Here is a 10,998-nt window from a genome sequence, read left to right as displayed (position 1 = left end):
TTAACTTGAAATTATAGTGGAAATAACAAATTAAAAGTAAAAAATTATCTTTCCCCCACATCAGTTCCTTTCTCCTCAAACAATTATTATTAAGTCTAGTGAATATATTTTCGGTAAAAAGTATACCTAGACACTTAATATGAAAATATATATTTAAAATTTGTACATTTATGAATTCATTTTTTCTTTCCTTTTTTTGAATTTTTGGGCTGACATTGGTTAATAAAACTATACATGTGCCAAGTGTACAACTCAATAAAATGTCATCTGCATACTGCATCATGTTTTCACTACCCAAAGTAAAGTTTTTTTCTGCCACCATCTGTCTCCCATTTACCCTCATTTACCTTTCTCACCCCCCTGTTCCCTCTAGCAATCACCATATTTTTGTTCTTAGCTATGTGTTTTTTCTTCTTCTTCTTAATCCCTCACCTTTTTCACCCAGCCCTACAGCACTTCTCTCCTATGACAGCTGTCAGTCTGTTACACGTATCTATGATTCTATTTTGTTTGTTAGCATATTTTGTTCAGTAGATTCCACGTGAAATAGATTCTATGCTGTGTCAAAAGATAAGACTTCTGCCCTAGCCAGTTTGGCTCAGTGGATGGAGTATCAGTTTGCGGACTAAAGGGTCCCAGGTTCAATTATAGTCAAGGGCACGTACCTTGGTTGTGGGCACATCCCCAGTGGGAGGTGTGCAGGAGGCAGCTGATGGATGTTTCTCTCTCATCGATGTTTCTAACTCTCTATCCCTCTCTCTTCCTCTCTGTAAAAAAATCAATTATATATATATATATATATATATATATATATATATATATATATATGTGTGTGTGTGTGTGTGTGTGTGTGTGTGTGTGTGTGTATGTGTGTGTGTATATATATATGACTTCCTTTTTTTAAATAGCTGAGTAGTATTCCAATGCACAAATGTAACATAGCTTTCTTTGTTTTTTTATCCATTTATCTATTGATGGGTACTGAGGCTATTGTAAATAATGCTGTAATGAACATAGGAAGTATATATTATTTCAAATCAGTGTTTCTGATTTCTTCAGATGTATTCCTTGAAGTGGAATTGTGAAGTCCAAAAAGTTCCGTTTTTAAATTTTTGAGGAAACTCCAAACTTTTGCACAGTGGTTCCACCAGTTTGCATTCCCACCAGCAGAGCAGGAAGGTTCCCTTTTCTTCACATCTTCCACAACACTTGTTGCTTGTTGATTAATTGATGTTAGCCATTCTGGCAGATGTGAGGTGGTATTGCTTTGTGGTTTTAATTTGCATTTCCCTGATGAGATGAGCATCTTTTCATATGTCTATTGGCCATCTGTATGTCCTCTTTAGAGAAGTGTTTATTCAGGTCCTTAGCTCAATTTTTTAATTGAGTTGTTTCTTGGTGTTGAGATTTATTTATTTATTTATTTATTTATTCAGGGGATGTGTCTTCATCCATCACTTCTTTCATTTTAAAAATAATATTTATATATTTATTTATTTATTATATTTTAAAATAATTCTTTATTGTTAAAAGTATTACATATGTCCCCTTGATCCCTCATTGACCCCCTAAGCCTCTCTGCCATCCCACCTGCCCAAGGCCCTCAGCACCCTATTGTCTGTGTCCTTGGATTATGCATATATGTATTCAAGGTCATTGGTTCATTACCTCCCACCCACCCAACTTTACCCACCTTCTCTCTGATATTGAACACTTTGTTCCATGCTTCCATGTCTGTGGATGCACTGTGTTCATCAATTTATTTTGCTACTTAGATTCCACATCTGAATGAGATCAAGTGATACTTATCTTTCTCTGACTGACTTATTTCACTTAGCATGATACACTCCAGGTCCCTCCATGCTGTCACAAAGGGTAAGATATTCTTCTTTTTTACTGCTGCCATAGTATTCCATGGTATAAATGTACCAGAGCTCTTTTATCCACTCATCTACTGATGGGCAGTTGGGCTGTTTCCAGATCTTAGCTATTGTAAATTGTGTTGTTATGAACCTAGGGGTGCATACATTCTTTTTTATTTGTGTGTCAAGTTTCTTAGGATATATTCCTAGGAATGGGATCACTGGATCAAATGGAAGTTCCATAGCTACATTTTAAAAAATATATTTTATTGATTTTTTACAGAGAGGAAGAGAGAGGGATAGAGAGTTAGAAGCATCGATGAGAGAGAAACATTGATCAGCTGCTTCCTGCACCCCCCCCCCCACTGGGATGTGCCCACAACCAAGGTACGTGCCCTTGACCGGAATCTAACCTGGGACATTTCAGTCTACAGGCTGATGCTCTATCCACTGAGCCAAACCAGTTTCGGCCATAGTTAATTTTTTGAGGCAACTCCATACTGTTTTCCATAATGGCTGCATCAGTCTTCATTCCCATCAGTAGTGTACCAGGGTACCCTTTTCTACATATCCTCGCCAGCACTTGCCATTTGATGATTTGTTGATGATAGCCATTCTGATATATGTGTAGTGATACCTCATTGTCATTTTAATTTACCCCTCTCTGATGATCAGTAACTTTGAGCATTTTATCATATATCTGTTGTCCATCTGTATCTCCTCTTTTGGAGCAGTGTCTATTTAGGTTCTTTCCCACTTAAAAAAAAATAATTTATGTTGAAAGTATTAAATATGTCTACTTTTTATCCCATTGATTCTCCCTGGCAGATCCTGTCCCCCAAGCACATGCCCTCCCCTTGCTATGTCTATATCCATTGGTTATGCTTATTTGCATGCATAAAAGTCCTTTGGTTAATCACTTATCCCCCCTAACCCTTCTATCCTCCTCTACATTCTCTCTGACTTTTGATGATCTGTCATATGCTTCTATGTCTCTGAATCTACTTTTGTTAATCAGTTTTTGTTGTTCATTATATTCCACAAATGAATGAGATCATCTGATATTTATCTTTCCAGATTGGCTTATTTCGCTTAGCAGAAGGCTCTCCAGGTCCATCCATGTTATGGCAAATAGTAAGAGTTTTTTCTCTTTTTTTTTTTTTACATCATCATAGTATTCCATTGTGTAGATGTACCAAATTTTTTTTAATCCACTTATCTGCAGATGGGCACTTAGGCTGTTTCCAAATCTTAGCTATTGTAAATTGTGCAGCTATGAACATAGGGGTGCTTATATTCTTTCTGATTGGTGTTTCTATTTTCTTGGGACATATTCCTAAAAGTGGTCAAATGGGAGTTCCACTTTTAATTTTTTTGAGGAAATTCCATACTGTTTTCCACAGTGGGTACACCAGTCTTCATTCCCCCCAGCAGTGCATGAGGGTTCCCTTTTCTACATATCCTTCCCAGAACTTGTCGTTTGTTGATTTGTTGTTGATAGCCATTCTAACAAGTGTGTGGTGATACCTCATTGTCATTTTGATTTGCATATCTCAGAAAATTAGTGACTTTGATAATTTTTTTCATATGCTTCTTGACTTTCTGTATGTCTTCTTTCAAAAAATATCTATTTAGGTCTTTTGCCTATTTTTTGATTGGATTGCTTATTTCCTTTTGTTAAGTTTTGTGAGTTCCCTGTAAATTTTGGAGTTTAAACCATTATAGGATGTAACATTGGTTCTCCCATGCTGTGGGCTTTTTTGTGGCTTTGTTGATGGTTTCTTTTGCTGTGCAAAAACATTTTATTTTTATGTAATCACATTTGTTTATTTTCTCCTTAGTTTCTAGTCCCATGAGATTTATCAGCAAAGATATTGCTACAACATATGTCTGATATATTGGTGCCTTTGTATTCTTTTTATTTTATTTTATTTTTTTCCTTGGAAAATGCTGCAAAACTTTATTGAGAAAACTTTAACACTGTAGTATCCAACATAGGAATAATCTGTGTGTCTTGAGATCATCTTCCTTTAAACGGGTGGTTTCCTTACCCTGCAAGGAAACAGAACTGGTGGGAACATTCCTTAGTCTCATGACATTTAGATGATATTAAAGGTACACAAAGGACAAAGTTTTATAAGACAGACTTTTACCAATATTGACTAAACACATCACTCTTTCTACTGGAACTCAGAACCAAAATGACTGTTCCAGTTCAGAGCACAGGAAATGAAATCAACCTATGAAAAAGTGGTTTTAAGTAGTCAGCAAGAAATGTGTAAACTTTTTGAAAAATCTGAACACCATCCCACAGCAAACCCCAAGAAACAAAAGTTTACAAAAAATGCTTTGTTTTGAAATACTATTCTGAATAAAATATAGCTAAAACAGAATTTTCATATTTATTCCTGCCTTTGTGAAGTGAACAGAAAGGCCGATACTGCCCTTGCTTCTTCCTTATGGTACAGAAAAGCAAAAATGTTTCTTGGGCTCATTTAGCCTTTTTATGCAAGTATTTAAATAGGGTAACCTCCATTATCCCCAATTCCATCTGTAATCCTAGTGTATTTATAAATAATGTTTTCCCGACACCGTATGAGTTTCAATTTGTATAATCACTTTTACAATCACATGGATTATTTATTTATTTATTTATTTATTTATTTATTTATTTATTTTTTACATATTTTCTTGATTTTTTTTTATTGCCCCCCTCCCTCCCTCCCACACATCCCCTCCCTCCCCATAGTTTTATGTCCATTGGTTGTACTTATATGCATTTATACAAGTCCTTCGGTTGATCTATTATCTCCCCCTGATATCCCTACCCTCCCCACTGTAATTTGACAGTCTGCCTGTTGCTTTACTTTCTCTATATCTGTCTCTTGGTTCATCAGTTTATAAAGATCTTTATCATCCACCGATGTGTGAGGTCATGTGGTGTTTCTCTTTCGTTGATTGGCTTATTTCACTCAGCATGATGCTCTCCAATTCCATCCAGGTATGATTTCCTGTCTTACATCGAAGTCTTTTATCCATTTTTACTTCATTTTTGTGTATGGTGTCAGTTGGTGGTTTAGTTTCATTTTTTTTTTTTTTTTGCATATATCTAACCAATTTTCCCAACACCATTTGTTGAAGAGATGGTCTTAACTGCACTGTATATTCTTGCCTTCTTTGCCAAATATTAACTGAGAATAATGGCTTGGGTCAATTGATGGGTTCTCTGTTCTGTTGCATTGGTCTATATGTCTGTTCTTATGCCAGTACCAGTTTTAAGAACAGTGCCTTTGTATATAGCTTGATATCTGGTATTGTGATCCCTCCAACTCTGTTCTTTCTCAGGATTGCTATGGCTATTTAGGGTCTTTTATTTATTCCATATAAATTTTTGGAGAGTTTGTTCTAGGTCTGTGAAATATGCCATTGGTATTTTAAAGATTGCATTAAATCTATAGATTGCTTTGGGTAGTATTGACATTTTAATTATGTTGATTCTACCAATGCATGAACATGGTATATTCCTTCACTTGTCTATATCTTTTTCTATCACTTTTTTCAACATCATGTTGTTTCCGAATATAGGTATTTTGCTTCCTTGGTTAAGTTTATTCCTAAGTATGTTAATTTTTTTGTTGCAATGGTAAATGATATTGTTTGTTTAGTTTCTCTTTCTGAGAATTCATTATCTATATATATATATATAAAAGCCTAAGCGACCATCCAACAGTTTGACCCTTCACCCTGTAGCTATGACATGCAATGACCACCAGGGAACAGACACTTCAACTAATAGAGGAGGGAGCCTAATTCCTTGTGAAATTGGCCCTGGGTTAGGTTGTTAGTGGGGCACTATTGGCCCAAAATCTGGTTTATCTCCACCCTACACCTAGAGAAGAGGGAGGAGGAAGCTGGTAGACATCAAGGTCCTTGGGGCTGGGCCTGTAGGAAAGGTCTCATAATTCAGGACCCCTTGGGGGATGTCAAAGAGATGGTTTTGACCAGATCCCCACAGGCTAGGCTGAGGGAACCCACTGGGTGCACGAATCCATGCACTGGACCTCTAGTTGGTATTTTATATTTATATTTATATTTATATTTATATTTATATTCATATTCATATTCATATTCATATTCATATTCATATTCATATTCATATTCATATTCATATTCATATTCATATTTATATATAACATTGACTTTGGGATGTTGATTTTGTATCCTTCTACACTGCCAAATTCATTTATTAAATATCATAGTTTTTGGTGAAGTCTTTTGAGTTTTGTATGTACAATATGTTATCTGAGAATAATGAGTCTTACATCCTCTTTTTGGATGTTTCTTATTTCTTCTTGTCTGATTGTTGTGGCTAGAACTTCCAGTACTATGTTGAATAAGAATGGTGAAAGCATACATCACTGTCTTGTTCCTGTTGTTAGGGAAAATGGTTTTTGTTCCCATTGAGTATGATGTTCACTGTAGATTTGTTATATATGGACTTTATCATGTTGAGGTATACTTCCTCTATTCACACTTTTCTGGGTTTTTATCAAATATGATAATTGTACCAGTTTGGCATATCTGGAATAAATCCCACTTGGTCTTACTGTATGACATTTTAAATATATTGATGGATTATATTTGCTAATATTTTATTGAGGATTTTAGCATTTATGTTTATTAAGGAATTGGTCTGTAATTATCTTTGTAGTGTCTTCATCCGTTTCTGGAATTATGGTATGCTGGCCTCATAAAAAGAGCTTGGAGGTGTTCCTTCCTCTTAGATTTTTTTGGAATACTTTGAGGAGTATAGTAATAGTTCTTTCAATGTTTGATTAATTCCCCTTTGAAGCCATCTGTACTGGCTTCTGTTTGAATACTGCTTCTATTTTGTCAGTTATTATTAGCCTATTCAAGTTTTCTGCTTCTTTCCTATTTCAGTTTTGGAAGATTTATAGTCCACTTCGTAAACTTTGTCCAGCTTGTTGTCATAATTGTCTGTGGGAGCCCACCAGCCCTTTCATGTGTCCTCCCCTCCTACCAGTCTATATGTAGTCTCCAGTTCCAATCCTCAGTTATCACAGTTCTTTCCAGCGAGTCTTCTGTTGATTAGTCAGTAAGGTTTTCTGTATTTTAGTTGTAATTCCACTTTGGTCTTGGGAGTGTGTCCCTGCAACATTCACTTACTCCACCAGGATTTTTAATTTCTCAGCATTTCTAATATGCTCCTAAATTTCGATACTAATGCTACTGGTTCTGAAGATCACACTTTGAGGAACCAGACTTTAGAATAATCTGTATTACTTCCCACTAGACAACTCTTTCTCTCTCTCTCTCACTCTACTCCTACCACATTGAAATTTACCCACCTCAGGACTTGGCAATGGTCTTTCAGTCTGCTTGGAATGACCTTCCTTGAGATTTTTTGGTGTTGAATTTTAAAAGCTCTTTATGAATTTTTAAAATTAACCCCTTATCAGTTGTATCATTGGCAAATTTGTTCTCACATTCAGTGGTTGCCTTTTGATTTTATTAATGGCTTTCTTTGTTGTGTAAAAACTTTTTAGTTTTATGCACTCTCATCTTTTTTTCTTTTGCTTCCCTTGCCTGAGGCAATATCCTATATGATAAAGAGCTAATATGCTAATTAGACTGGATGGTGGAACAACCTTCTGGAACTACTATTGGGCTGTGGGTGGGGCTAGTGAGCCTGCACCACCATACCAGCCCTGGTGGTCCCAGCGCCCCTCCTTCTTCAGAGGCCATGGGAGAGGTGGCAGTGTGGGCTCAGTCCTGGTCCCAGCACTGCCCCTTCTGCAGAGGACATGAGAGACAGGGAGGTGCAGTCCTGGTCTGGTGCTGTGCCTTCCACAGATGCGGGAAGACATGCAACTGTGGCACCTCAATCTCCCATGGCCCCTCTCCTGGCCAACCTGGCCCCCAATTGGAACCCCCATCCAGTGGATGGGGGAGCCAGCGCTAAGGAGCAGCAAGCCTGGCTTCTGGTTGAGCTATGCTCCTTACTCTCCCTCCCCTGCACCCCAACACAGCCAGAAGCTGAGCTTCTGGCTGGCGAGTGCTGTTTCTGTGGTAGGAGCCTCTTCCACCTTTGTGGCAGTGAGGGGCGAGGGGTCCTGGACTGTGAGAACACCAGACTGCTAGAGGGATGTCTGAATGCTGGCTTAGGCCCAGTCTTCCAGGGAGTGGACCTAAACCATCAGGTAGACATCCCTGAGGGGTCCTGGACTACAAGATGCCACAAATCTGGGCTGAGGGATCACCCCACACCCCAGTGCACATTTTTTTTTTTTTTTGCACTGGGTCTCTAGTATCAGAAATAAAATATTACTACAAGAAATATCAGAAATTTTATTCCTTATGTTTCTTTTAGGATTTTTATGGTTTCACAACTTACATTTAAGTATTTTATCCATTTTGTGTTTAATCTTGTATATGTTGTAAGAAGATAGTCTTGTTTCTTTTTTTTACATGTATATGTCCAATTTTTCCAACAACATTTATTGAATAGACTGCCTTTACCACATTGTATGTTCTTGCTTCCTTTGTCAAATGTTAATTGACCATAAAGGTGTGGGTTTATTAGTGGGCTATTTATTCTGTCCCATTTACCTATATGCCTATTTTTATATCAGTACCATGATTTTCTGATTATTGTGGCATTATAATATAGTTTGATTATCAGGTACTATATCTCCAACTTGTTCTTTCTCAAGATTGCTGAGGCTTTTCAGAATATTTTGTGGTTTTATATAAACTTTTTAAATATTCTTGTTCTGTGTGATATGCCATTGGTGACTTGATAGGATTTGTATTTAATGTATAGATTTCTTCAGGTAATATGGACATTTTAATGATATTAATTCTTTCTATCCATGAGTATAGTATATGATTCCAATTACTTATATCTTCCTCAGTTTCTTCAGTATCCCCTAATTTTCTGAGTCCAAGTCTTTTACCTCCTTGGTTAAATTTACTCCTAAATACCTTATTATTTTTTGTTGTTGCATATTAAAATGGTATTGTTTTCTTAGTTTCTTTTCTGATCATTCATTATTAATGTATAAAAATGCCACCAATTTCTGAATATTAATTTGGTATTCTGCTATATTACCACATTCATTTCCCAGTTATATGAGTTTTTGGTGGAATATTTAGAGTTTTCTATGTACAGTGCAAATAATTATCTGCAAATAATTATCATTTGACCTCTTTCTTTACAAATTGGATGCCTTTTATTTCTTCTTTGTGTCTAATCACTGAGGCTACTATTTCCAGTAGTATGTTGAGTAAGTGTGGTGAATTCAGACATACTTGTCTTGTTTCTCATCTTAAGGGAAATGCTTTTAGTTTCTTCCTGTTGAGTATGATGTTGTCTGTGGGTTTTTCATATATGGCCTTTATTATGTTGAGGTATGTTCTCTCTACTGCCACTTTTGCTGAGAGTTTTTGTCATAAATGAGTGCTAGAATTTGTCAACAATTTTTTCTAAATCTATTGATATGCTCATGTCATATTTATCCTTCATTTTGTTTATGTGGTTTATCACATTATTGATTTACAAATATTGTTCCCACCTTGCACCCTAGGAATAAATCCACTTAATCATGATTTAGGACTTTGGTAATGTACTGATGGATTTGCTACCGTAATATTTTGTTGAGGATTTTAGCATGTATGCTCATCAGGGATATTGGGCTATAATTTCATTTCTTTGCAGTGTCTTTAGCTGATTTTGGAATTAGAATAATTGTGGCTTGGTAAAATGAGTTTGAGACTCTTCCCTGCTCTTAAGTTTTTTGTAATAGCTTTAGAAGAATAAGTGTTTGTTCTTCTTTGATTGTTTAGTAAAATTCAACTGTGAATTCATCTGGTCTAGGACTTGTGTTTGCTGGGAGTTTTTTTTTTATGACTGCATCAGTTTTGCCTAGAAACATATAATCTTCCAAAACTGACTCAGTGTGCACATGCTGAGAATTGAGTATTAGAGTCTCTGTAGCTTGGTGCAGCCTCAAGCTGTGAATCGGGGTCCCTGTGTGCATGTGTACCCAGAATTGGAATCACAGATGCTTAGTGTGCATGCACAGAGAATAGAGCTCCCATGTGTGCGCAATGAGAAACAGAGTTCCCACATGTGTGCACTGACAGTCAAGTCACTGGTGCTCAGTGCTGCCTCTCAGGCAGAGACTTAGGGTTCCCAGTCTGCTTGAAGGGTTGGGTTGCACAGCCGCCCTATGTCAGCAGGAGGCCCACTCTCCCTGTGTGTGCACGGCCATAGTCAAAGTTAAGTTGCACAACTAGCCTGTGTTAGCAGGAAGCCTGCTAATGTGGAATGGGTCTGGTATGTCTTATGCCAATGCAGCAAGCTGGCAGGGAGGGAGTTGAGCTCTGGCTCACAGTAATCTGCAGCCATGTCTAGAGTCTTGGTGTCCATGGGTCTGCAGGTCTTTGTCCCAAGTGGTTGTAGGGTCCTGGCTTGCATCTGAGACCAGATTGGGTGGTGGTGAGGCTAGGGTCCTAGTCTCAAGTAGTCCTCATATTTACCTAGCTTTTAATTTGGGTGTTACCTATGCTGAACTCCTGGTTCTCAATTTTTTTCCCTTTTTTTTTTCTCTCATTTTATGTTCTCTTCTTAAATAATCTTATCTACATGGTGACTCTAATCTCTAACTCCAAAAATCCATAGCAGTCAATACTTATCTCCTGGTATTTAGATTTTTACAACAGAAATTTTATTTAAAACCATATAAATAATTACCCATATTGATAACTCAAAAAGCTCTCAATATGGGTAATAACTCAAAAAGCTCTCAATATGGGTAATTATAATAAAGTTGTTATACCACCAACAACAACTTTATTATAAGTCAAATTTTCTCTGTTATTTGTCTTTTAATGGCCAGTCATTATGCTGAACATAGTAATTCAAATAAAACCAAATACACACATGACCCTTCACAGGTTCTAGGTCCACCTCTTAAGAGCTATTGTGTCATTTGGCTTATATCATGCTCTGCCGTAACGGTCTGTTTCCTCATATACATTTCTCATAGACAGTGTTAAAAGGATAGAGATTCTTTCTATTCTGTTTATATTTATTTCTAATTCAATATCATTT

The sequence above is a fragment of the Pipistrellus hanaki genome (assembly GCF_964339955.1).
Source record: "Pipistrellus hanaki genome assembly, chromosome: 2".
Lineage (NCBI taxonomy): Eukaryota > Metazoa > Chordata > Mammalia > Chiroptera > Vespertilionidae > Pipistrellus > Pipistrellus hanaki.
The sequence above is the reverse complement of the archived record's forward strand: the minus strand, read 5'-3'. Positions refer to the sequence as shown.